This window comes from Chroicocephalus ridibundus, chromosome 2 (assembly GCF_963924245.1).
Source record: "Chroicocephalus ridibundus chromosome 2, bChrRid1.1, whole genome shotgun sequence".
Classification (NCBI taxonomy): Eukaryota; Metazoa; Chordata; class Aves; order Charadriiformes; family Laridae; genus Chroicocephalus; species Chroicocephalus ridibundus.
Genome location: NC_086285.1, coordinates 139,167,762 through 139,194,227, shown reverse-complemented (window position 1 = coordinate 139,194,227; position 26,466 = coordinate 139,167,762). Strand labels below are relative to the sequence as shown.

The 26,466-nt window shown below is 38.9% G+C and overlaps 1 protein-coding gene across 6 annotated transcripts in view; it reads right to left on the bottom strand.

Annotated features, from left to right (window-relative positions):
- Nucleotides 1-26,466, bottom strand: part of RALYL (RALY RNA binding protein like) — a 411,166-nt gene that overhangs the window by 357,137 nt on the left and 27,563 nt on the right. The window contains exon 2 of one of the 6 annotated variants that reach the window (XM_063327127.1): nt 21,179-21,270. The exons of the other annotated variants lie outside the window; for them this stretch is intronic. The gene's annotated coding sequence lies outside the window, so the exon portion shown is untranslated. The remainder of the gene's footprint in view (nt 1-21,178; nt 21,271-26,466) is intronic. 6 annotated transcript variants of the gene reach the window in all.

The window sequence follows — 26,466 nt, the reverse complement described above, 5'->3', positions numbered from 1 at the left end:
CTTGTCCACTGCTCTAAGTACTGCTATTCATCTATAGTCAATTCTATTTAGTATTGGTGCTTTATGCCAATAAAATATAAATTATGATAGAATAATTTTAAAAGGATGTAATGCGTATATAAGGGTATAGGGGAAAAATATTACCAATGTGTTAATAACTAAGTATCCTCACTAAATACACACACATTGGAACTGAAAAAAATAAAGCCATTCCAAATACCAAGTAATTTTATTACTAATTTTTCACTTATTCACTTAGAAGGCATTCCCTCAAGACATGCAAGAAATGCAAAATTATTTGTATGATAACACCACTGTATACCTGACAGTTTTAATGATGTGTTGTTTGAGCAAACCCATACATTATAACTAATCTCTTGTTAAAGAAATATAAAATTAAAATTAACACTTTCCTTTGTGCAATCCAGTCAGTCATATTTAACTTTCAACCTTTAACCTCAGCTTCTTGTTAAAGCTTACAAAAATATTTATCCCAAATTTCTAGAAAAATATATGTCTCAAGTTTCAAGATCCTTTCCTTAAAACATATTAGAAATTTTAGTATGGCAGGATGGTGGAATATTCCCAATACTTTAAGAATATCAAACATTTCCAGGTCATTAAATGAAAGTAATGAATCAATACATGTTCTGGCACTGCTCATTAATATATCACCGAAGCTGAGATTTATCCTTACGTTCTAGGACCTAGAATAGAAATATCCTTCATAACTAATTAATTGAAAGACATATGATGTTGGATTGCTAATCTGCAAGTAACAGTTATTCTCAACAAAGTATTTTTTAATTGGGTCAGAAATGAAAACTGAATCTGCTGGCCAAAGTGACCTATTTTTCCCTGTAACCACAATGGAGTTACTTTCTTTGGCACACAGTTTCAATTAATTGTTTTAATGACACAGTTGATTTTGCTTTTGTCTCCATGCATATATATGCGCTGAAAAAATGAGATGCTAGAACAGAAGAGAGGCCACCTAATCTCTCTGAAGGTCTGAGACCACTCCTATAGCAGGCAGTTGCAGCCTCTTCTAGCACAGAGCAAGGGTCATCCTGGGGTCTTTTCAAAAAGCATTCAGTATTTGCTAAGTCTTTTAAATTAAAAATCCAGGCTGCTGACAGGAAGCTCAAAATGTGCAAAAACCTAGGTAAGGTGTTCAGTTTAGTGATGCTAATTTTCTCCCTCCCAAAGGCTCAGAGGAAGCAGTTGCCACTGATTGGCATTATCTGCTAGCTATGGAAGCTGGGTTTCAAACACCTTTACACCGTTTTTCAAGATTTTTTGTTATTTTTATCCCAAGCCTTTAATTGACTTCAACTGCTTATGAAAATCCCATTGGGAGAAATCTCTGTTACAAAGAGAGACATTTCAAGTAGCTTTGACATTTCCCGGTTAATTCTATAGTTCAAACACGAGATGAAATTTTGCATTAAAGCCAGAAAGAAGTGATGTCAGAGCTCATTGTAAACAGGAAACCTTCAAATCAAATGGCTTCCACAAAGACGTGGAGCCTTTTTGTACAATTTTAAACTGGGGCCGTGCAACAGGTTGAAAACTAACCTTAGGGCACTCATTAATTTGCAATTCACTTTGCCAAAATTCTGCTTTGTGTTCCTGAAAGGTGGCAAGGCTCAGAGATACCACTGCTCCATTACAGGAATCTATAGTAGGCTTCAGAAAATTCTATTTGGATATACGAGCACTGAGGATCTGGATGATGATATACGCTTGTTTCTAGTATCACCTACAGAAGGATGTTTGCAATCTGCAGTTATCAGTTTAAGATTGTACAGGTTGCATGAGACGGAGCAGAATTCATTAAATTTCAAAGTCAGAGATGCCCTCTACAATCAAATTGAACTATTTTGTAGTGTCAGAGCTATCGTATAGAAGTAATTCTTCTTTACCACCCCTTTTGCCGTATTTGCTGCCAATTTAAACCAATTAATCAGTGAAATATTATTAAAATTTATTATCCAAATCTTAAGCAGAAATGTGAGCTGCAGAAAATAAAAAAGTACTGAGATTTGCTAAGAAAAAAAAGAGTTATCCTTTTATGTCTGTCCTATGCCTCTAACTCCTCTGCTAGCAGTTATATATGACTTTGAAGAGTTCAATGCACAAAAAATCACATGTTTCTTCATGGCTTGCTAAAATGGACATTTCATTCATTCTCAGCTCCGTAAAAGAGAGGATAATATTATTAGTGCCTCGACTGCCTTCTTTTTCTTACACATCTAACTCCAATTTGTGTTTCCTATACTGACTCCTTTGGAAAATGAATGCCGATTTCCAAGAAACACAAAGCATTCTTCATATGCAGTAATTTTCATGCTATTTTTCAAGAAACATTTAGGGAAACCAGAGAAATGGTGTATCTGTACCACCAAATTCCTTGCTAAATCCTTAGAAAATCCCACTCTAGCTGATTTTTCTTAGAGCAATGACTATACCCCTTGAATATTTATTTCAAAACAATCAGGTTCCACTCATCCAAAATAATTTTCTCATTTTATGCACAATTCTTGCTAATTGGATATAAATTATTGGATATAAATTATCCAATTATTTCAAGAAATATAGTTTTGAGAAATATAATTGTCCTGGTGATGACAAATAATTATGTTAGTTAATTATCCTTCTGTTCCTCCTGATTATTCCTGTCCATTTCCCAGCTCGCTTTTTTTCCCCTCCTACCTGATCCGCTGTGATTTTTCTTCTTAGCCCTGAGCAGACAGCAGAAAAGGAGTCCTAAGGCAGCACAGACAATTTGCTGTTGACCAAGAGAGGGAGGGTTGGTTTTTTTTTTCTGAAATTCTCCCTATGTGTCTATCTGAGAACCAGAGGAAAACAGCATCTGACATCATCATGAAAGGTCTTCATGAATTCCAAATCACTTCATGAAAGGTGGCATGGTCTTTCCATCCAAAAATATTTTAAAGAATATTTATTAAGTTCTATGATTCATGAGGCTTTTGGAATTGATAGTTCTCTTCTTCCAGAGAAATAAGGTGGGGGACCTAATCTAACATTTGAATAGTTTTTCTGTTCATTTTGTCATTCCTTTATCACTTCCAAATGTCACTCTTTACCTCCACAACAGCCTTGCAAATTGTCTATCTAGTATTTTGTTAAATGACCTCACCTCAGCAAACCAGGTTTTTCTTTCTCTTGCAGTCTGTGAGACAGACGCGCTTTTGTGCACATGAAGAGTACAGCTCACAAGCAAAAGGCAGGTTTGGGGACCAGAGACCTGTGAGCCCTTTCAGTATAAATACCATTTACATCAACCTTGTCCATTAACAACCTCAGGATAAGTTTCAGGGTTTTCACTAGTTCTACACCTTCAGGGGTCTGTCTCATTCCGGTATTATTGCCTTGTGATGTGCCTTTATGATGGGCCAAACTAGATTAAATTCATCAGTACGCCTAAGGGCCCGCTGCCTTTGGGCAGGCGCGACCTGAACTTCTTACTCTCGTGGAGAAACGAAGCTGTCTTACTGATCAGTAGGTGCAAGAAGAATTCAAAAGCAGCTACTGTTTGGAGGGTTGTGACTACAGACTTAGCTGTGGAGAGATCTGTAGTGCTATTTTTGAGCTGATTCGACACCTGGCACTTATGCTGTCAAATCAACACTAAGGGGGGAAAGTATTTTTTCTTTACCATATCTGCAACTCACCTGTACTTGCAAGAATATTGATACCAAAGATCTTTTAAAAATATATATTCAGATATTAATGAATTTATAGGCTTCCTGAGCTATTCAAGAATTCCATGAGCTCTCCTGTATGTTTCCAGGTATTTCTGCAGGTACTCAATAACCTTATTCTTTGCACAATATGCATCTCGCTTTATAACTAGCGAAAATGCAAAATCAAATGAGTTAAAAATTGCAACAGAAAGAATTTGGAAGCTACTACTATTAAAATATTCTGCCCTTCCATGAAAGGTTAAAATAATTCAGTTACTAATGTGATAAATGGGAACTAGTTCTGATCTGGCGCTGGTTTTGAAGGTATTTAACATGAGCTCATGTTATTTTAGTATATGCAACAGAGAGAGCCTAGGCAGAGATGTGTTAAATTTATATATATTTTTCCTTCAACTGAGTTCAACTCTTAAAAAAAAAAATAATGCTAGTATCTCTTTCATTTTCAGGGTTTTATACAGTTGTGCTAATGAGGTAGGAAACATACGCTATTTTTGTATGCATATTAAAACTATGAATGACACAAGTTGATGTCAAGAAGACAGAATGCGACTATTTAAAGATGCTTGTAGGAAGAAGTGTTGTCACTTTTGTATTCTTTTACTGTCACAGCCACAACAATTCTACTATTTAACAAGCTATTAGAAGAGTTACTTAACTATGAATTAATATAACACTCATTTTGTTAATGTGGATGAATGTAGTATGTATGCTGATTTTGCTAAAAATGATGCTTTCTTTGATTTTTGGCAAGGACACTGATTTCTACTATGGGCGGCACTCTAGGATGACAGTTTTAACATCATACAGCGAATGATTTTCAATCAAATACTTGCCACGGCTGGGAACAGGAAGCATTACAATCCCTGCTAAGACTGTAATGGTTTAAGTTACTGGGAGAATAAATTTTTTGCAAAACATCTTTTCCACCAAAGTGCAATGGAGCACTCGGTGAGATATGCCAGTGCCTGTGAGTTGATGCCTTCTAGCAAAAAGGGTTGGGACTGCTTCAGCTAAAAGTACTCTAACAAGCAAAACCTCTGCAGGCGCTTCAAAAAGATTTTCTGTGCAGAAACAAAGCTGTCTGGGGGAACATTTCCCATATCGTCACACACCTCACGCTTTCCACTACACAGTTCTTCATCCTGCTCTTACTAACAGACACGGACCAGTAGGTGCAGCTAAAGAACCAAAACCAATCATCTCACACTGTCGTGGATGACCTGGCTCTTCAAAAACAGGACCAAAAGGAAAAAAACCAAAGGATCCTGAGCATAACAGCGTTCAAAACATGTTAGTGTAATGTGTTTTCGGTGCTTTGGTAATTTTCATGTCTTTGATGAAGTCAGTGAAATGCTCATAATCTGTGTAGTTTTACATTTACGTATACAGTTGCATATAATTCTTCTTCTTCATAGTATCTTGGTAACATAGTAAAAGAGATACGAAATCATTTATCATCACTAAATTTACCTGCTACTGCCTTACAGAGTAAAGTAATATATTTTTTTAAAAATTTTGTGGCAGAAAAGATGGCATAATGCTGCACTTGATCAATGACGTTTATCAAAACTCGTTAAGCAACAAGGTAGGCATATAATTGTGTTTTCACACACAGATCTTAAGACGTGAGCAAGAAAAAGGCTCGCTATGAGAACCCGTTTACCGAAAACCAGTTGGAAGTCTTTAATCCACCCCATGGAGCAGACATGTGGCTCCAGTCCTGAGGAAGGATGAAACGAGGGTAGAGGAGAAGGCCTTTTGCCATGTAAAGATCGAGAGGTGAATGGAGACATAGCATGGAAAAAAGCACGTCATGGTGGTGGAGTGAAAGACTGAATCAAAATGAATACGTCTGGGGTGTCATTCAGGTTGCCTGAGTAACCTCGATTCAGGTGTTTCATAATTTCTTGTTTCTTCAGTTGCAGCCTTAGTGTTCCTTTGGCACAGTTCAGAGGCAGTGTAATAATAAGATTTTACAACAAAAATTAACCACATAAATCTGGTGAAAGAAGCTGATCCCTTTGGGTACTCAGCAGGGGTAGTCATGCTGAAGTTTCTTTAAGTACTAGAACCAGAGATGATACTGGTAACACTGTCAGCCTCCAACTGGTGCCATCCTTCAGGGAGTGAAGGCATGCTTAAACTTCTCTGCTATTTTCTCAGCAAAAGAAAGCAGACATTCATGAATGACGGAATTGATTTCTATATCTTAAACAAAAAGAAGTATATTCTAGGGGTTTTAGACACTTCTGCACCAATTTCCCTCTGAGTATTTCCCTTACGCTGGCTCCTACTTATTCCTTTTCTATTATAGCTCCCAAACTGCTGTTTCCCCAACCGACTCCTGTCTGACACTTCCTGCCCCACATCTTCACTTCTCTCTCTTACCCCACACAAACCCACATTCTTCCCCTTACCATACCTGCTGCTATTTCCCCCTGCTGCTGTTCAATGTCTTGTATCTTCCCCAGGAATGTTTATTTCATCTCTACCTGTGTTCTTCCCCTTAACTCCTTTCTTTACCTCAGTCCCTCTTGCTCCGGTCCTGTCCAGCTGTTTCCTTTCTCCCCTTCATCCTTCCTACCTGGCATGAGGCAACACTGCGGGGAACAGATTTTGTATTCTTAAGCTCCCTTAGGAAAAAGCTTATTTTAATCAAAACTTTAGCAAAAAATCTGAGGGATATATTCAGCATAGAGTATTAGAGCCACAATGGTTTGCATTTGGCAGGACTATCAGCAACTGAAAACAGAGGCTTATGATTGAAAGCCTCTGGCAGCCTCACTTATTGGCATCAGAACTCTGCCACCTATTACAACATGCTGTTTATTTAACAGTTTCTGTTAAATTAAATTACTTATCTTTAATCACGGCAGATATATTTATATCTATTTTAAATAGCCCTCCAAATGTTTCTTTTAATTCTTGCACATAAATTTTAGTGTAATGAGGTAATGCTGCTGCATTTTCATGAGTATAATAAACCTCTTACTGTTTGGCCTAAGTTGAATATATCAAGGAAGGGAGAAAGGGAAGGAGGAGTTAGTATAATCAGAAATTAAGTCACATTTAATACATTAAGTTTTAGAAAGTACTGAGCGAGCCCACAATGTAAGGAAGATGAAAATCACATGGAAAGGAACAGTACCTTAATTTGTACAAATATTAAAACATAGGCTTTATCTTTATGAGTCTGGTTCTCCTCTCATTTATCCTGGTATATCTTGTTTACTTTCCATGTAGAAGGAGTAGAGAAATCAATGAAATCAGTGGAGATAAACAAAAGTAAAACTAGAATCAGACTCCTACAAATGTAAATGAGCCACATAGAAAAATAAAGACGATCTTTTGGACGGTGCTGGGGTACTTATGTAGGAAAGCTCCCATCATGTGAAGTTAGTGATGTTTAAGGATTTAAAAATTCTTAGGATGGTAAAATACCAAAAGTAATAATCAAGATTGTTTTCCACCTGGAACTGCTGCTTGAAAAATTGCACTTTTTTATATGCAGTGATACTTTAATATCTTATACAAGATTCTACTGAAAAAATGTTATGTTTGGTTGGGACAGCATTAAGATCAACTTGTATTGAAAACACTTTCCTTATTTTATCAAAATTTTTTTCTGATTTCAAATACAGTGTAACTACAACCCCCCCACACTGTTGCCATGAACTATTAGTGATTCACGGAAACATAAGTAGTGTGAAGGAAGACTAGAAGCAAAAAGTTTAATTATAAAATCTTGCAATAAACTTCCCAGCACTTGTAGATTTTTATTAGGTGCATAGCATGGCACTGTATAACGTGCTTTTTCTTTACTCTCTTACCAACATTACTCATGTGAATGTGAAGATCTTACAGGCTGAATCCTACTGACAATAAGTTTAATAGCTCTGCTGTATAGCTTCTTTCTGCCTGGAATGATTTTCACCGCAAATTTATGAGTTTTTCAATATATAAAGACTCTCATCTTTATTGTTCTTTAAATAAAGATTACAAATCAAATTAAATGCTGAAAAGTGAAAAGGAGGATAAGTGAGAGCAATCATTTTCCAAAATGTGTTTTTAGTATATTTCCTTCCACTGACCAAAAACTCACGATGCCTGGAATTGAATTATACAGTAACTTGAGGGTGAAAAAATACCAGAAGACTGCAGAGTAGTGTGCGTTCAAAAATTATTTCCTAACAGTGCAATATATCTACTGTTTTTCTTACTCCCCCCATCAAGAAGACCAATGCAAGCCTTACAGAAGATCACATCGGTCATTTGCTCCATTCTGCATCCAAGCAGAAAACTGTGGGTTGTGAGCAACTGCAGCCCAGCACCAGCCCCTAGTCCCGAATGAAACAAAACCTCCGCCTCCTCTGCCTTGCAACGGGCTCTGCTCACCTTCCCAGCAGCAATTACAGGGGTTTCTTTGTAAATCTGCGTATAGGCCAATGAAGAGGCAGTTGCTCCAGTCAATACACAGGGGGGACTATTTTAAAGAGTCTGCTCCATCACATCATAAACCCTTGACCACTGCGCTACAGGAAAGACTGGATTTATTTGAGGTGCAATACAGCTCCCTATGAGCTTCTCAGGAAGACCCAAAGCAGAGAATCTGTATCTAGATGAGGCTAATAATTAGGGGTAGTATGTTTAATATATTAGAGAGAAAGTTCTTTAATCCAAGTACATCACAAAGAATAAAATTATTCTCCATTTCTAAGTAAAGCATTACCAGTAAAACGATAGCATCTTGCCACAATCTTTTTATGCTCATTTTAAATCTTCCTTGCAATTATCCTGCTTGATACTTCCTTCGCTTATAAGTGATTTAAAAAATATAATCCAGCTTTTTCTTTTTCTAAAGTAATTATTTGTCATGTTAGAGATGTAATGAATATAGATCTAGGCTGATAACTAACATAGCAGTGCTGCTGCAAGCTTTCTGTCAAGCATACCTAACATCAGCAATTATTTCTAATGATGGGCTAATTCAGTGATGCTGAGGTGCTATTTCCTTATATTATATCCCCATCCTATTCCTGTATTGTTCCAAAAGCAGTTCCCTGCCAAAGACATTAAGCTAATTAAAATAATAAAGCCCCATTTAGCTGAAACAAAGACTGTACTAAAAATTCTCAAGAGCAAAGGCAAATGAGCTCACTTACAGATGTTTTGCCTTACCTACCATTTTCCTTGTGCATATTTAGTTGGAATGTCATTGTCTTCCTCATAGTCCACTGAAACTTGTGATTTATAGCGTATTACCCCACCTCCACTCACATTGCCAAATACAGTCTTATTAACATCTTGGAATTTTTTTATCAAATAAATTGAGAGGGGGGGAAAAAAAAAAGAAGGTATTTCCTCACAACAAAATCTCAACTAAATTCCACTATGTATGATCAGCCACTTGATTAAAATCAAGCATCCTTTAACTGAAATCTTAATAACTGAAACCTATGTAAGTTGTTAGCACTGTTAGGTACTAAATGGCATGCGTCTGTATCACAGGCAAGTTAAATCATAGTAAACTCTTCTGGGAGACATCCAACAGTCAAGACCTGACCACGGATTAGGCAGAATTTATCCTCTGTGTGCTGTTTCCCAAACAGCAGGTGTGTTGAGAGACACTTGTAACCCATGCATTTTATTTTTTTTTTTTCTAAATGAATTGGAAACTTCAATATTTTTAGTGTATGTCAGAGTTTAAATAACACACTAATTGAAAATCCTTAAAGGAAAATAAAGGCCCAATAGGTTTGTTGCCAAATTTAATTTTAAGGAAAACTTCATGGTTGAAAACTAAACAAAATTCTATTCAAATTCATATATTTATTACAGAAAGATGGCTTCAGATCGGAAACAATTTTAATTTTTGTAAATTAGCATCATAAATGACAATAGAATATCCAATATCAGCCAAAGATGCCACCCAATCTAGGGATATGAGATTTACAAAAATCAAGAAAACAAAAAATAAACAAATTCCTTTTCATCAGTTCGTACAGCCTTTTTCACAATGCCCACAAAGACACTTTTTTTTTCAGGAGCACACCAGAAAAGTCTAGGATACATGTAAATATCATACCCCACTTTATTTTTTCACACACAAAATATTAAAGATATGGCACTAAACTGCATTAACAATGGAGGTAAAAAATCTATTTTAATGGATAGGCTTTAGGCTACCTTAACTGCAAAGTCAGTGAGGCAAAATCTTTCAAAATAATCACCTCAGCTAACATTCTTTTTACTATATAAGGTCTGTGACCTTATTAGATAACAAGACTGGATGCTCAGAGAGCATGAATGTAGTTTATTAACAAAGCATCAATGAAACCTGATAATCAGCATATAAGAACGAAGGATGGCAAGTAGTTTAAGTCTTATAGATATATTGGCAGAGGACAGAATTACTGTTTTTTGAAGAAAATCAAGGGAAATATGCCAAAACAAAACAAAAAATTAGATTATTTATTAAAAGAAAAGGTTATTTAAAGAGGAGAGGAGGATGAAAGACAAAATACAATATTTGGGGGACTGGTTGTTATTGATAGCTATAATTTCTATAAAAAAAAAAAAAAGTAGAGTTTTCTGAAAGCTCTACTTGGAGACCTTCACTGTGCTGTGCTGAATTCTATGTACTGTATTTTCCCTATTCCTGCATATAGTAGGGATGCCAGGCCCTGCTCTTGATTCATCCTCATTGAGAATACAGGCGGTTGATGGAGACAGGGTTAATTAGTTCTCCATATCCTAGACAACTCTTAATGTGTGGTCTCGAGGATGGCTGAGAATGCATTGTACCTGCTTGAAACACCAGCGGCTGGCCATGTGATGGGCCCTCCAATATTGTACCAATAGCATCCCCTGTTGCAGAGCCCTGAGGCTGGCATGTGGGATGCTTTGGAGGACCAGAAGTGAATTCACAGGCATGAGGTTTGCAAAGCTAATCTCAGCGATGGCCTTGGGAACCCTCCCAGGGATGCTGGAATGGGGGTCACATTGTCAGCTCATTCTCTAATGCCCCTGTTTCCCCTTATCAGCTTAGCCAAAAAAGTTTATGCCTAAAATTCCTTAGTTACCTTCCTTAGATCTGCTGGCATGTTTTTTGTTTGTTTGTTTGTTTTTATCCTGTAGCAACCTCCTAAAACGTGGCAGATAAACTCAACAGCAAGAAGAAATGTGATCACCACAATTATTGCCAGTCTTTGACATGCAGATTTTTATAGCTCTGGCTTATTAACTCTGCACAAGTGGATTTAGAGTGTGTTTCTACAGGAGGAGACAGAGGTGCTAGACAAAAAATCCACCAGGACTTTGCCATGCCAGAAAAGGAGCGGGCTAGCATTTGGTTAATAAAGCCAGCTCCCAAGGAAGCTGTGGATATGGACTGCATACGAAGTACTAATTTTTTTCAGAGCCAATGAGAAAACTGCCTTTTAACTGGACTAAATTAGCTCTTTCATGGGAGAGCAACAAACCAGAGCAAATTGCTCAACAGTATCCCTCTTAAAACGTCAAAAGTACTTTGTCAAGCAGAATCATTATTTATATCACATAGACTTCCTGCATCTGCTTTTACTCTTATCAAGGCCCAGTTCAAAATTATTCACAGAAAGCATCCCCTACAAAGTAATAAAGATAAATGATGTAGTTCACAAAACAGAACAACACCATTCCATCAGAAACTTATATTTTGCTTAGCTCCGGGTTTTTACTTGGCTCAGATTTCTTGCTATCTGTGAAAGATTAAACCTCTAGGGAGCTACTGAATCTGCTGTTTGCAGGTAGAAATTTTCTTCTATTTTAACTAAGAGAGTGTGATAGTCAGGAGAAATCATTATTACAAATCCCTGGAACAGTCTATCTTTTTCAGATGTTCTCACTATTTCTAAATCTACTTTCCTTTTGCATGAGGACCCTTTCCCATTTCAAGGAAGATTAGATATTGGAAGAGAGGGGAAGAAATATGTTTCTTTTCCTTTTTTCCTGTTTAGGTCAGATTTTGAGTGTGTGAGAATGAACATAATTACACTGATTTCAACAGAACTTCCCTGTTTGAAAAATTGAAACTTTGTGAAAACAAATGATTTTCTGTAGTTAGCCTATTCTCTATGAAACTTGGATGCTTTAATTTTACGTTTATTGTTCAATTTGTCCATACGACTATAACACCTTTCTTTTTCATTAACTTCATCTCTCCATCATGTGCTCTCATATCCCCTGATTCTCCATGGTGCTGAGGAATTCAGTATACGATGCAGTAAATGTGTGATAAAACGCTTCAAAAATCCTTGAGCACAACCAACTCCTAATTAACATTCCGTTTCCACTAAAGCTGGGCAGTGCAATGGAGGTGGCAGGAGGAGGCATTAGTGGAGGTCTCATTAGTCCCCATTTCCTCATTTGTCCCTAGATGTAGTTAATGCTGGCAATCAGTCCTGTGTACAACTGTGTTGCATTCAGGCCTTCCTTATGGTCCTCCTGTCAGGCTTAATTAATCAGCCCTTTTATTCACTGCATTTTGTATATTGGCTTTTAGACCAGAAAAAGTGCAATGAAGAAACATCTCTCCTGAATGCTGTCCTGCATCAGGACTTCGTCACTTGGCCCAACACAGAGACCATGCCCATTGCATTACCAAGGGTAGATATCTTAGACCTTAAGCATATTGTGCTTCCAGAGCTGGTCAGGATGCTCTCCCATCCCCACCTTTGACTGCAGGGCTGCATATGCCCTGCTTGGGGAATGCTCTATATCCTGTGTCATGAACTCTACAGGTGGATATAGTAAGAGGACTGACATAAAAACTTGCCACTTATTGCCTTCTGAAGAAAGGGAATCACTTACAGGAAGAATTTACTTCACCCCAATTCAAGGCTTATCTAAAAAGCAATTCTTGAATAGTACAGTATAAAAAAAGACTTCAGACTTCTCTTCTGGGCTTAAAGCTAGGCAATTCTATACTCTGAAGTCCATGTTTACTGGCGTTGTCCTGTAATTTGGTGTGCTTCAAAAGGTACTCCATACAGTTAAAGTTCTCATCTTGTCATCTTCTTAGTCTGATACCCAAACTTTCTTAATATTTTCTTTCCAAATGATCTTACTATTGACACATTCACCAATATTTTCCACAGGCATAAAGCTCAAGCCATAACTCTGATAATACTAAAACCTTTCTTAATTTTTTTTAACTTCTATAGTTACTCCACAGCATGTACTTTTCCTGAGAATTTTGCTTTTTTGGAGAGGAGCAGAAATAAATTTAGAACGGGAAAGGAGTTTACATGCTGGATCTGTTGCCTGCGGTGCAAGATGAGGCAAAAGGAATGAGAACAAGGAGCAGACCTTTAACTTGCTGCTGCATTCTTAAGGTATAATCATCTAAGTGGATAAAAATGAGAGAAGGGGAAGGGGAAATAGTGACAGAACAGTCAACGGATGTCACAAAGAAGCATAAGAAGGAGATCCACACATCTCAACCTGGTAGTAAACACCACGTCTTAACACTTATTTTTGTGATTTTTCTTTCTGGTCTGTCATAGACCGCTCATTCAAACACTTTCTTGGAAGATGATTTAAGAAAGGGAAAAAGCATTTAAGGATCACATAACATCTCTGCCTTTAGCTAATCACAGGCATGCCTCAACTCTAATCTTAAATGATAAATATAATTTCATCAATGATTGCTCATGAATGTGACGTTACACTGATTAGTGGAAAATTGTACACATTTAAAACATCAGTCAAGCCAAAAACTTTCGAAAAACACAAACTGTGGAGCTGGTGATCAGCCTTATCTCTGCTCATAGTGCCTCATGACACATGCACCTGTGGCACATATATCCTCATTTCTTCATGCAAAAATGGGTAAGACCTGCCCGCTCTGGTTGCCTAGTCCCCATCTCAGGAATGAAGGTTAGTGCATTGTATCTTGGTGTTCACTCTAACTCCACATCCCTGATTTTCAAGGTGTCTTTTTTTATTAAATTCATATTCAGAAAGACACAATATAACGCTATTGCCTTCTGTGGAAGGACACAAATTCCCTTTTTCAGTTGTGTGGTGGGTTAGATTAATTGTTCTGGTGTCTTAACCAGATTCCCAATGCTGCTGCTCATACGCATTCAATGAAGAGGGACAAGCCATTGCATGCAGCCCCAAGTGCTTCAATGAGTCAACGCAGCCAATGCAACGTGAAAGACCAGGTATCGCATGGTGAGTGACGCTCCTGGCTCACTACCAGTGTTCCCATGCTTAACTGTGGGACAACGGTCACACAAGTGACACTTTCTGCTAGCCCTGTGCCACCAGCTATTAGAGAGCTCGTCCAAGACAGATGCAAACAGAACAAGGCAGGCAAAGAGACCCACAGCCAAAATGGAACATGCACCCTACCACCACTGCATGTGAAGAGGATGTAAAGGGATATACAAACAGTAACGACGTTCCTAGTTATCATAACTTTTCATTGAGCAGTTCTCAAAATAAATGTTTCTTTTCCTTTTAAGCTCCGAAATTAAAACTTAATATGTATTGGAGAGCTATTTCATGGATATTCATGGCTATTCATCTGTGCTATTCATCAGCTATTTCATCTGTGACTTATACCTTGTTTTAAAGATTTAAATAGATCATTATTGATGTATGGGGATTTGCATGTAGCAACCAGCTTTTTCATTTCATTAGTCATTCAATATTATAACAGGAGAATGATAACAAGCTACTCAAGGGTCCATCATGGGTAAAGATATGAACCTGTAAGGCATTAACTTTTTTTTGGAAAAGGTTGTCCCTTTGTTCACAGGTACCGATTTCTACAGATAACAGTAAGACAAGTGAATATTAAATCATTTTTATTGGCTAGAATCCGGAAAATCCAGGTTCACTAAAGCCTTACTATATAATATAATTAAACTGTCAAATTTTTTCTTTTAAATAATTAAATACAGTATCAAACCCAGCATTAACAAATTATGTATCTAATGTCTCTTCCTGGACAATTTGACTGAGGAGGCTTTGAACCATGCTTTCAGTTTCTTTTATTCAACAAACTGGTTTTGCTTCTCATTCAGTCATCAGATGAATTAATATTATTAGTCAGTGCAGATGGTAAGCTCCATGTATGTATGTTATTAGGACTTCACAGTTACTGTCAGTCATGAAGATAATCTTGCAACGCTTCTGACCTGCTCCACATATTAGCAGTAAAGGCTCAATACAAATCTGATGAAAGTCAGATTTGTCAGTAGATTCAGTGTTTTCCAGTTCAACCTATCACCATATTATGTTAACTGAAAATATATAAGCAGCCTGAGTCAAAAAATTGCAAATAATGAAACAGAAATTACAGAAATATGATCACAAAGTGGATGCTTCAAGAGTAGTTTTCAATTTCTAAAGTAGTTGCTACCATTTTTCTACAAAATATATTTCAGAGCCTTGCTACTTCACATGAACTGGGGAGATCTAAAGGGAACCAATGACACAGGAGAACCCGAAGAAATAAAAAAAAAGCAGCAAACAAATAAGATCCATTTGTAAACATAGAGATTACAAACTGTATTCTCTCTATTAAGAAATTAAGATGGTCGTTTCATCTACAAGTACTAAACAGGTCCTGGTGGGTATGTTTCCACTGTACACGCTGGTTTTCTGGAGTGAATTATGCCAACCACCAGAGGAAGGAGTGGAACCATGGACCTGCTCCTGGGAACAACCTCATGCCCTGGGTCTCCTGCTAAGTGAAGACATTCAGTCTGGATGGTGACGGCAGCCCATGGATTGTAGTATCAGTTCCTGAGCAGACCTGAGCGGTAGGTCTTGCTAGGCGGGTTGCATTTAAACAGTATATCCTGGCAGCATCTTGTCTCTGTTGTTAGCTACTTTGGTACGCACATGCCTTCCCAGGGCTGCTTGCACTGAGAATGTGATTTTGCTGCCATTGTGCAACATTCTTCACCATACAAATATGTCTGCACATCACTGACACATCAGAGCCCGGGTAGCTGGTGCGAATCTGTTTTTACACCGGCCCTGTGTGATGATTTAAGCTTCGAAGCCATACAGTGTTTTCCATCAGCTTGTACGTGACACTGAGTAGTTAGAATTTCCATTGTCATACACTGCAAGTTCTCAAAGCAGCACATTCGATAATACTTCAGCAAACACAGAGCTCTGCTTCTGTCCTTGCAAAACTTGATCAATACGCTGGACCTACGCTGCCAGAAAACAACTTATATATTGGAATCATCCCTCAAATTATTAATTAATTAATCACAGAAATATCTGTCTCTTAAGATGAAAAATATCTAGGCACTTCTGATTAGTATAACCAAAAAAGTTATAATTAGATAGAAAACTTTTCCATTTAAGCTCTGCATTATTTGCCCAGATCAGTGAAATATTAGGATTTACACCAAATCCACAAAGAGGCTTTGCAATATCTTACCATGCTCAGGGGTTTAATAAAGCTATTTCTGCAGATTGTCTTGAGGATTCTACTTAATTAATTAACTTAATTAATAATGCTATATGAAGACTTTTGAAGAGAAAATGCATTCTGGTTAATTTCTTAGCACAGCTAAGGTTGCCAATCTGCGAGAAATCCTACTGAAAGCAGTACTCAGGAAGGGGGCACCACTGACAATGATACCTTATTTTGCCAGTTTAAACTGATCTGGAATTCCTGAGGTCTGCTTAGCTTCCGACTTTAGACTGGGTGAGCATAGAAGAACCATCTTGCCTCCCTCCTTGTTTCTGCTACCTCCATTAGAAGTTAGGTACAACTGAAATCTTAACGACATCAAAGACAGTAAATTTGCACAGCATTGTCCTGGCAATCAAACGTGTTCTGCTTACACCAACACTACCAGCACACAAATCAGTTTCGAAGCAGGCCATAGCTGTTGTCCTTTTCAAAGTAACAGCTAAGCTCAGCTTAGTGTCATGCTAGAGAAAACATCCTAGTTAACATATTTTTTAACACAATCAGTCCCCTGTTACAGAAAAGGTGCCCATGCCAAGCACTTCCAGCTTCCCAAGATCAAAACGTTTTGGCAATAGTTTAGGCAGTATTTGATGTTCTCCCTCAAGTACTCATAACGTAAAAATGTTCACGTGTACAAATATGCATTCTTATCAAGCTACAATAGTACAATCAAATTAGTGAAAAACTTAGATATCAAGCAGAGCTCTAAAAATTAATGATTTCTTTTTCATATATATAGATGTAAGATGTCATTTCATAATTTTATGCCAGTTACCTATGCAGGAGTCAAGAAAACATTATATTTTTCTTTTCTTCTGGATTCTGAAATATACTTAAAACAGTTAAATAAAAGGAAAATACGAGCACGGAATATGCAATTGTTCTTTTAATTACTGTATTTTGGAGATACACATATATCCTTTTGTTACACAGGATATCTAGTATTATTACTTGCATTTCAATATAAATGTTATAATAAATTGCATTATATTTCCCCTACAAGATTAATTTATGAAACCATATTGTGGTTGATGGTGGCAGCTGAACCCCTCAATGGAATTAATTAAAGGATAATCTCCATTGCTTTGTAGCGTACAAACCAATAAATGGCTGCTGAGATTAATAGCTGAAGCGAAGCTAAAGTGTTTAAGGAATTTCAAACCCCATTTATTACACACACCCTACAAAGCAGGAGAGATTATAGCTGTACAGCAAACTGGAACATCAAAAAAACCCAAAACAAAACCAAAAAGAAGCCCACACAAGGAAAACATCATTTCCTTCCCTCGTGAATATTTGAAAGTGATGCTTCTTTGTTCAACAATTCTGTGGCATACAGATGAACTTGGCTAGAATGAAAAAGAAACAGGGATGAAGCTAAAAATGTGTGTTGGCTCTTTTGATTGTTCATCTAAAACAAGGAGTACCCAGGGAAAACACTTATAAAAAATTAGAATGGGACATTATTGATGAAAATACAAGCAAATATTTTAAAAAGGGTTTGTTTGCAAAATCTGAAATTTTCGTATTCAAGACAGCATTTCCCAAACACAAACTGAGAAATGATAAGGCTTGGAAGGCGTTTGAAGAATGTTTTCTTTAGAGCAGTGACTGTGGTATCCTTTAGATGAAATTGCTTCTGCATCTTCACCGAATCTCTTTAGCTGACGGAAATGAGTTTCGTGTGATATTCAGGCGTCCTTTTGTCTTTGGAAGGAGCAAATGGGATACACGTGTATGCTACAGCAGATAGGATGTTGTGCTTTGAAAGTTTGCCCAAGTGACAATTTTTCAATGCCATTTTCAAGGGAGTTGTATAAAACTTCTTTGGCAGCAACTGGTTTATTCTAGTTTTTATTAAGTGAATTGAAGGCTTTTTTTAAGTAACAAAACACACTACCTTGTCTCATTCCCTTTGCATCAAATATTATCCTTAGCTTTGATTTCTTCTTGAATATAAGTAAGTCTAATAAGCACTCCCTATAAGCATTTTATTTAATTCTTCTTTTCATTTTATTCTTCCACAAAAATCACCGACAAATTATGAAATTTCCATTTTAAAAGCGGTTTTCACTTTATTTTTTTGGCTATAGAAAATTAATGAAGTTTAAAGTTAATGAGGTATAGTTTATGGGTTAAACTCACCCTACCCACTGTGCATCTTTAAAGATGATGATGGCTCAGCTTTCTAAATAAAATATATTAATTGTCATCTGAGGACAAAGACTTGTTTCAGGATAACAAATGTATTTAACAGAAAAGGGAAAAAAAAGTGAAGTATATGCCTCACTGCCTGGTCTGCTAGCATCTGCTCTGGTTTCACGTCTGCCTGTGAAACCTGCCTCAAGAGCAGCTCGCTCTCTCAATCCATCTGTGCAAGCGGGAAAGGGAAAGAAACGGAAATCTCCCAGGATGTGTGGCCACTTTATCATTCCTTCTGAGCTTAACCCTTTGGAAAGCAATGGGAAACACCAAGTCTGTAATGGAAGAAGCAGAATACAAAGAATCTCACTTCTGTTAGCCAGTAATGTTTTGAAGGTAATAGAGTTACATTAATCATCTGACTGAGAATTATAACCAATAAAGTTAAGTCCAAAAATATATTTACAATTATGAGCTGAGAAGGTCATTCTTTGCATTCTTTTCAATATCGCTTTCTCAGCATTAAAATGAGGAGTAAGTTTACTTCAGCTTCTTTTTCTTTAGCCCTTATTTACAAAGGAGGAATTTTACTGCATTACTGCAAATTATTCCTAGATGTTCTGTAGAATTGTGGTCTTCCACATTGGTGGAAGGATGGTGTCCTTTACATTTCTTTAAACCCATACTGCGCTAACCTGAATTTATAAGCAAGTCCTTTTTGTATACAAGCCTACCATAATGCAAATAATTTGACAAACAGGAATACAGCACTAAAAATGGAAACATAAAGAGGAAAAGTACCAAACTGTTCAAAACATCACAAAAATGTTGAGGTTTGGGGTGGTTTCTTTATTGGCCAGATCCTAAATATTGGCCAGATCCTAAATTGATCTGAACTGTGAAAAAAAATCTCAATTTTCTTTTTTAACAGATATCAGCAGATATTTTATTTAAAATATTTTAATTTTCCCAAAAATCAAATTTCTAAAGTCCTACCTTAAAATGAATATTTTAAAAGACTACCTTGTGAATCTGGAGGCTTGAGTTATTTTGTACACTCAGAGTTGAAGCTGGCGAGGCACCGAGAGTTTCCACCTTTTTCTGCAGAGCTGAGGCCTTTTTCCTGCTTTACTGAGTGAGGTCTTTCTCCCTCTAAAGATCATATTTAGTCCATAATTCTCATATAAATTTCAATGTATCCACTAACCAATGTATGACTGACACTGCCTCATATGAAAGGTCTGAGTTTCATCCCCAGCGATAACTTTTCACTTTGTAAAGCATTTTTAGACAGCTCAGATGAAGTATAGTAGGTATTACATACTATGATACTTCTATAAACAACATGAATAATAATTTTTATCCTCTATATTTAATCATTATCATTTGAGTCCTAACTTTAGGAAGTTCCTTCCACTGATGCAAACATGTCCCTTTGATCTGAAGATCATTCATCTATGATACGAGTACTTCCCTATATCCTTTTATATATATGTACCTTTAATGCCTTGTTAATATGTGACAGAAAACAGTTGAGTTTTCTATTCATTACGTGAATATTATATCATTTACTAGCAGCATGACTTTTTGCAATCCCAATGCTCAACCTTATGTTGTGCACTGCTTCTGAGCCAGGTGGGATTCATCCCAGTTTTTGGCATTTGTCGGACAAGAATCTTTATCTGAGCTTAACTGACATTCAAACTTGAAAAAGCCTGGTTATCTCTGAAGAGCTATTGAACATCCTTAAGAAAGGCTTTGAAATGAAGACAGAGAACTGAGTATTTAAAATAAGACTCAATGAATTAGCTACCTACAGGCTCTTTCCAGTTTAAATTTGACTTGGTCTTCTGGTGAGCACAGCAGGAAAATGGCCATGTAAACCAGCTGCACAAGGCTAACCTGTTGCAAGCAAGATACTGAGGTGGGAAATATAAATCTCTTCCTCAGCAGGGACTTGTGCGACCAGTCAGCACAGGAGCCGCCAGGGTAGCGCACACCGCTCCGGGCACGCTCCCCCACTGCCATTCCTCCAGCCAGTGTATTACAGCTGCAAGGGACCTGCTGTCTACTTGGCTGCCAACGAAGAGCACAGACTCACTCCTTTACATTTATGTGTTGCTAAATGCAAAGCTTCCACCAATTTCTGTGCATTCTTATACTCCAAATCAAAATCACAGTGATCATTCTGGAAATAGTGATGCAGAGCCTTCTCTTTCTTGCCTATTTGGGCTTATAGCTTCTCTTTGACCTATTACTCTTCTCCTTCTTGGGCAATTTTATAGTTTGGCACCTTTAATATACTTCTGTGAATTGCCTTTAGCAAACAAGATTGCTGGTTCCATCTCTGAGTGCTGAACTAGAATCAGGTGAATCCCTAATGCTAAACCAATTTTCTATAGTTACCTTTTGCCAAGAAGCACCATTCCTAGGAGACTGAGACAGTTTCTCAACATAGCTTCAACGGTGCTGCCCATCGAATCAGATAAAATAATAGAAAAATACTAGGGAAAAGGTACTTTAAGTACTTTCATGCATTATTTATGTTTGGCGCTTCTATTTCATAATAGTTACATAAATATGTAGGGCAAATTTCTTGATTCTGATAAACATTGCAAATGCCTGTAGTTCCAAATGCCTATATTCCATGCAAAATTCCCTTTAGTGGCCAAAATAAAAATAATAAAAAAAACGGTTTACACATTTATAGGACTTTTCATCCAAGAGCCTCCAAGGGCCTGCAGAGATATGTTCATAGTAACATTTTCATCTTACATCTAAGGAAATCAAAGGCTAGCAAGATTAAAGCCCAAACCTTTAAAGATGCCTTTGGAATTAATTGGAGCCTTGAAAACCTTTCAGGATCTGCATCTAAGTGACTTGTCCAAGGATGCACCCTGCAAAGAACTGGAAAATAAAATACAGGTGTCATGGATTCCTTTTTCATTATTTCAAGGCCACCAAAGAGGAATTATGCATATAGAACAAGCATAGCTAAACAACTTAATGCAATTCATAGAAGAGAGATTTCCCCATTAGATGGAGTCTCGTAGTACTCATATGACCCTCCAGATAAGCTTGTTGCCTCACGATAGCAAGCATAGACAATCACGGTATATAAATATAAACAGTCTACAGGGTAATGTACAGTCTTGTCATACATTGCATTTGCTATCAGACTACTATCTGCTATCAGACTACTATCCACTTTTGCTCTTTCAGGTAGGCAGCGACGAGGTAACGAGAAGAAGTCCAAGGGCAATGAAGAAAGATTTCAAGACCCTGGGACGGCTGGTCAAGGGATCGGGAGCGCAAGTTGTGTTCTCGTCTATTCCCCCAGTTGCGGGGAATGATGAGGGGCTAAATAGAAGGACCCAGCAGATCAATGCCTGGCTTCGAGCTTGGTGCTGCCGGCAGGACTTTGGGTTCTTTGATCATGGCCTGATCTACAAAACGCCTGGCCTGCTGGTAACAGGCAGGAATACCTTGACCTCCAGGGGAAAAAGGGTTCTAGGACAAGAGTTATCGGGGCTCATTGAGAGGGCTTTAAACTAGATCTGAAGGGGGGTGGGGATGGTACTGGGCTTGCTGGTGAGGTGCCAGGGTGTAGTTGCTCAGCGCTCGTGGGCCAGTGTGCCAGTATTTCTGAAAGCCAGAAGGCACACCACATCTCAAGGGTCAAAACTACACACACAACTCCCTCTCTGAAATGCTTATACACCAATGCACGCAGCATGGGGAATAAGCAGGAAGAGCTGGAGGTCTGTGTGCGGTTGCGGGGCCATGATCTCATTGCAATTACTGAGACGTGGTGGGACAACTCGCATGACTGGAATGCTGTCATGGATGGCTATGTCCTTTTCAGGAAAGACAGACCAGCAAGGCGTGGTGGTGGAATTGCACTCTATGTGAAAGAGCATTTGGAATGCATCGAGCTCTCACTAGGGGCGGATGAAGAGCGGGTTGAGAGCTTATGGGTGAGGATTAAGGGACAGGCAAATATGAGGGACACTGTTGTGGGTGTTTATTACAGGCCACCTGATCAGGATGGGGAGACTGATGAGGCTTTCTACAGACAACTGAAGGTAGCCTCGCAAGCGCAGGCCCTGGTTCTCATGGGGGACTTCAATCACCCCGATATCTGCTGGGAAGACCACACAGCCAGGCACGCACAGTCCAGGAGGCTCCTCCAGTGCATTGATGACAACTTTTTGACACAGGTGGTACAGGAGCCAACAAGGAGAGGAGCACTTCTAGACCTGGTACTGACAAACACAGAGGGATTGGTGGAGGACATTAAGGTTGGGGGCACCCTAGGTTGTAGTGATCATGAAATGATTGAGTTCAGGATCATGGGTACTATCCACAAAACAACAACAAGAAGTAAAATTACAACCTTGGATTTCAGGAGGGCTAACTTCGACCTCTTCAAGAAACTGCTTGGAGAGATCCCGTGGGCTAGGGCTCTGGAAGGCAAAGGGGCTCAAGAAAGCTGGTTGATATTCAAAGACCACTTCCTCCAAGCTCAGGATCGGTGCATCCCTAAGAGAAAGAAATCGGCCAAGGGACGCAGGAGACCTGCATGGTTGAGCAGGGAGCTTCAGAAAAAGCTCAAGTGGAAGAAGGAAGTTTATAATAAGTGGAAGAAGGGACTGACCCCTTGGGAGGATTACAAGAATGCCACCAGAGCGTGCAGGGATGAAACAAGGAAAGCCAAGGCCGCCTTGGAATTAGACCTGGCTAGGGACATCAAGCACAACAAAAAGAGCTTCTACAAGTATATTGGAAGCAAAAGGAAGACCAGAGAAGTTGTAGGCCCACTGCTGAATGAGGCAGGAGTCATGGTGACGGAGGATGTGGAGAAGGCAGAGTTACTGAATGCCTTCTTTGCTTCGGTCTTTTCTGCTCGGCCCAGCCCTCAGGAGTCCCAGGCATTGAATAAAGTAACAGGGAAAGAAGACGACTTCCCTTGGGTTGAGGAGGAGCGAGTGAGGGACCAATTAGACCATCTAGATATTCACAAGTCCATGGGCCCTGATGGGATGCACCCGAGAGTGCTGAGGGAGCTGGCAGAAGTCATTGCTGGGCCGCTCTCCATCATCTTTGAAAGGTCCTGGAGAACAGGCGAGGTGCCTGCGGACTGGAGGAAAGCCAATGTCACTCCGGTCTTCAAGAAAGGCAAGAAGGAGGAGCCGGGGAACTACAGGCCGGTCAGCCTCACCTCCATCCCTGGAAAGATGATGGAACAGCTCGTTCTGGGTGTCATCTCAAGGCACGTGGAGGAAAGGAAAGCTATCAGAAGTACTCAGCATGGATTCACCAAGGGGAAATCATGTCTGACTAATCTGATAGCCTTCTACGATGGCATGACTAGATGGATAGATGAGGGGAGGGCGGTAGATGTGGTCTACCTTGACTTAAGCAAGGCGTTTGACACGGTCTCCCACAGCATCCTCATAGGGAAGCTTAGGAAGTGTGGGTTAGATGAATGGACAGTGGGGTGGATAGAAAACTGGTTGAAAGATAGAGCTCAGAGGGTTGTGATTAGGGGCACAGAGTCTAGTTGGAGACCAGTGACGAGTGGTGTTCCCCAGGGGTCAGTACTGGGTCCAGTCCTGTTCAACATATTCATCAATGACCTGGATGAGGGGATAGAGTGCACCCTCAGCAAGTTTGCTGATGACACCAAGCTGGGTGGGGTGGCTGACACACTGGAAGGCTGTGCCGCCATACAGAGAGACCTGGACAGGTTGGAGATCTGGGCAGAGAGAAACCTTATGAAGTTCAACAAGGGCAAGTGTAGGGTGCTGCACCTGGGGAGGAACAACCCCATGCACCAGTACAGGTTGGGTGCTGACCTGCTGGAGAGCAGCTCTGTGGAAAGAGACCTGGGAGTCCTGGTGGACAACAGGATGACCATGAGCCAGCAACATGCCCTCGTGGCCAAGAAGGCCAATGGCATCCTGGGGTGCATCAAGAAGAGTGTGGCCAGCAGGTCAAGGGAGGTCATCCTCCCCCTCTACTCTGCCTTGGTGAGGCTGCACCTGGAGTACTGTGTCCAGTTCTGGGCTCCCCGGTTCAAGAAGGACAGGGAACTGCTGGAAAGGGTGCAGCGGAGGGCTACAAAGATGATTAGGGGACTGGAACACCTCTCTTATGAGGAAAGGCTGAGGGATTTGGGTCTCTTCAGTCTGGAAAAAAGACGTCTGAGGGGTGACCTTATCAACGCTTATAAATACTTAAAGGGTGGGTGTCAGGAGGATGGGGCCAGGCTCTTTTCAGTGGTGCCCGGGGACAGGACAAGAGGCAATGGGCACAAACTGGAACATAGGAAGTTCCACCTAAACATGAGGAGGAACTTCTTTACTTTGAGGGTGGCAGAGCACTGGAACAGGCTGCCCAGAGAGGTGGTGGAGTCTCCATCTCTGGAGACATTCAAAACCCACCTGGACGTGTTCCTGTGTAACCTGCTCTAGGTGACCCTGCTCTGGCAGGGGGGTTGGACTAGATGATCTCCAGAGGTCCCTTCCAACCCTATGATTCTATGACTCTATGACTATGACTCTATGAGACCTCTAAACATGCAGGAATTGCCATCACAAGTCACGATCAGGCGTGTGTCTGTGCATGTGTGTGTACCTGCACAGGTGTTCAGCCCCAGAGGGTTATTTGGCCAGTGAATGGGAGTCAGGTTATGATGGTTTTGACCATTTGAGCTTAGAACGCTAACTTTCCTAGCTGAACAGCAGAAAAAGGGCTGTTTCTTTCGAAAGATAATCAGAGTCCCAAAAGGAGTTGTCTGAATTTGGATGATGTGAATATATCCCTCAAGAAATCCATATCCCGAATCAAGTCCAGCTGTTTAGATTCTTCATTTGTGTTCCATGCTGACACACAGCGAAACGTATCAACAAGAAGGGAGGGGAAGGAGGAACCACGTTTGAGTAAGCTACCTTTTTTTTCAGAATTTTACAGAAATTTAGAAAAATTCTGTACTTCATAACATGCTGACATGGTTTCTGTCAATGACATTGACTAAAATGTGATCCTGCTTCTCTTGAAAGCATCACTATTTTTAATGGTAAAATATTGGACTTTAAAGGCATTATATATTTTATTTAACATTCTGGTATTAAATATTCTGCTACGCAAGTCAAAGGCTTACAAGATGAATTAAATTTATATTCAACATCTATAGTCCTCTGTACTTTTTCTATGTGTTTTACATATATAACAAACGTATGTTGCAATATAGAATTTTACTCTATAGGATTAAGTAATTTATTATTTTTTATAATTAAATATCTGCATTTGTTTTCAGGATTTTTTTTAATTTCTGAAATGCTAATATTTCTCAGCTTGGTGCTTTGAAGAAAATATTGACCTAAAACAGTATAGCATGCTTTGAAAATTACAGGTATGAAGAAAATTGGAATGAAAAAGAAACCTCCTGGGTGAGATTATTCACCAGGAAACACAGAAATAATAAATAGATCATAATTTTTGAAAGAGAAAAAACCCTGGAGCAGGTGAGATTTGCATACTAATTAGAGACAGGGTTTATTCAGGCTCACAGGCCAATCTATCTTCCATCACAAGACAGCATCTGTTTTAGAAGATTCAACTCTTTTTAGGTTGGCTGTTGGTGTTATAAAAACTGAAATATTTTTCAGCTTTCATTAATATTCTTGCTTTTGGGGGTTTACAATTCAGTGAGTATTACTTTTTTCATGTTTAAGGTAATTCTGTTTAGAAGTGATTCTTATTGAAAAAATAATTTCACCATTTTCCATTTATGTTAAAAAAAAAGTGCGCCTAAGGGGTGTGATTTGCAAAATAGTTAAAAATCAACCAGACGCTGCACAAAATATGTACTATCCAAAATCTATAAGAGCAAAAATATACAGGGCTGGAAGGGATCTTATTGCTGAAAACTGATGTTAATAAGTGACCCTCACTTAATATTTAACTGCATTTCTATTACCCCAATCCTAAAGGCTATTCACCTTCTCCTATATGATATCCCACTCCTCTGTATTACTGATGACATTCTGCCTATCTGACATGAGCGAATTTCACCAGCCCACTCACAATATTTACCAA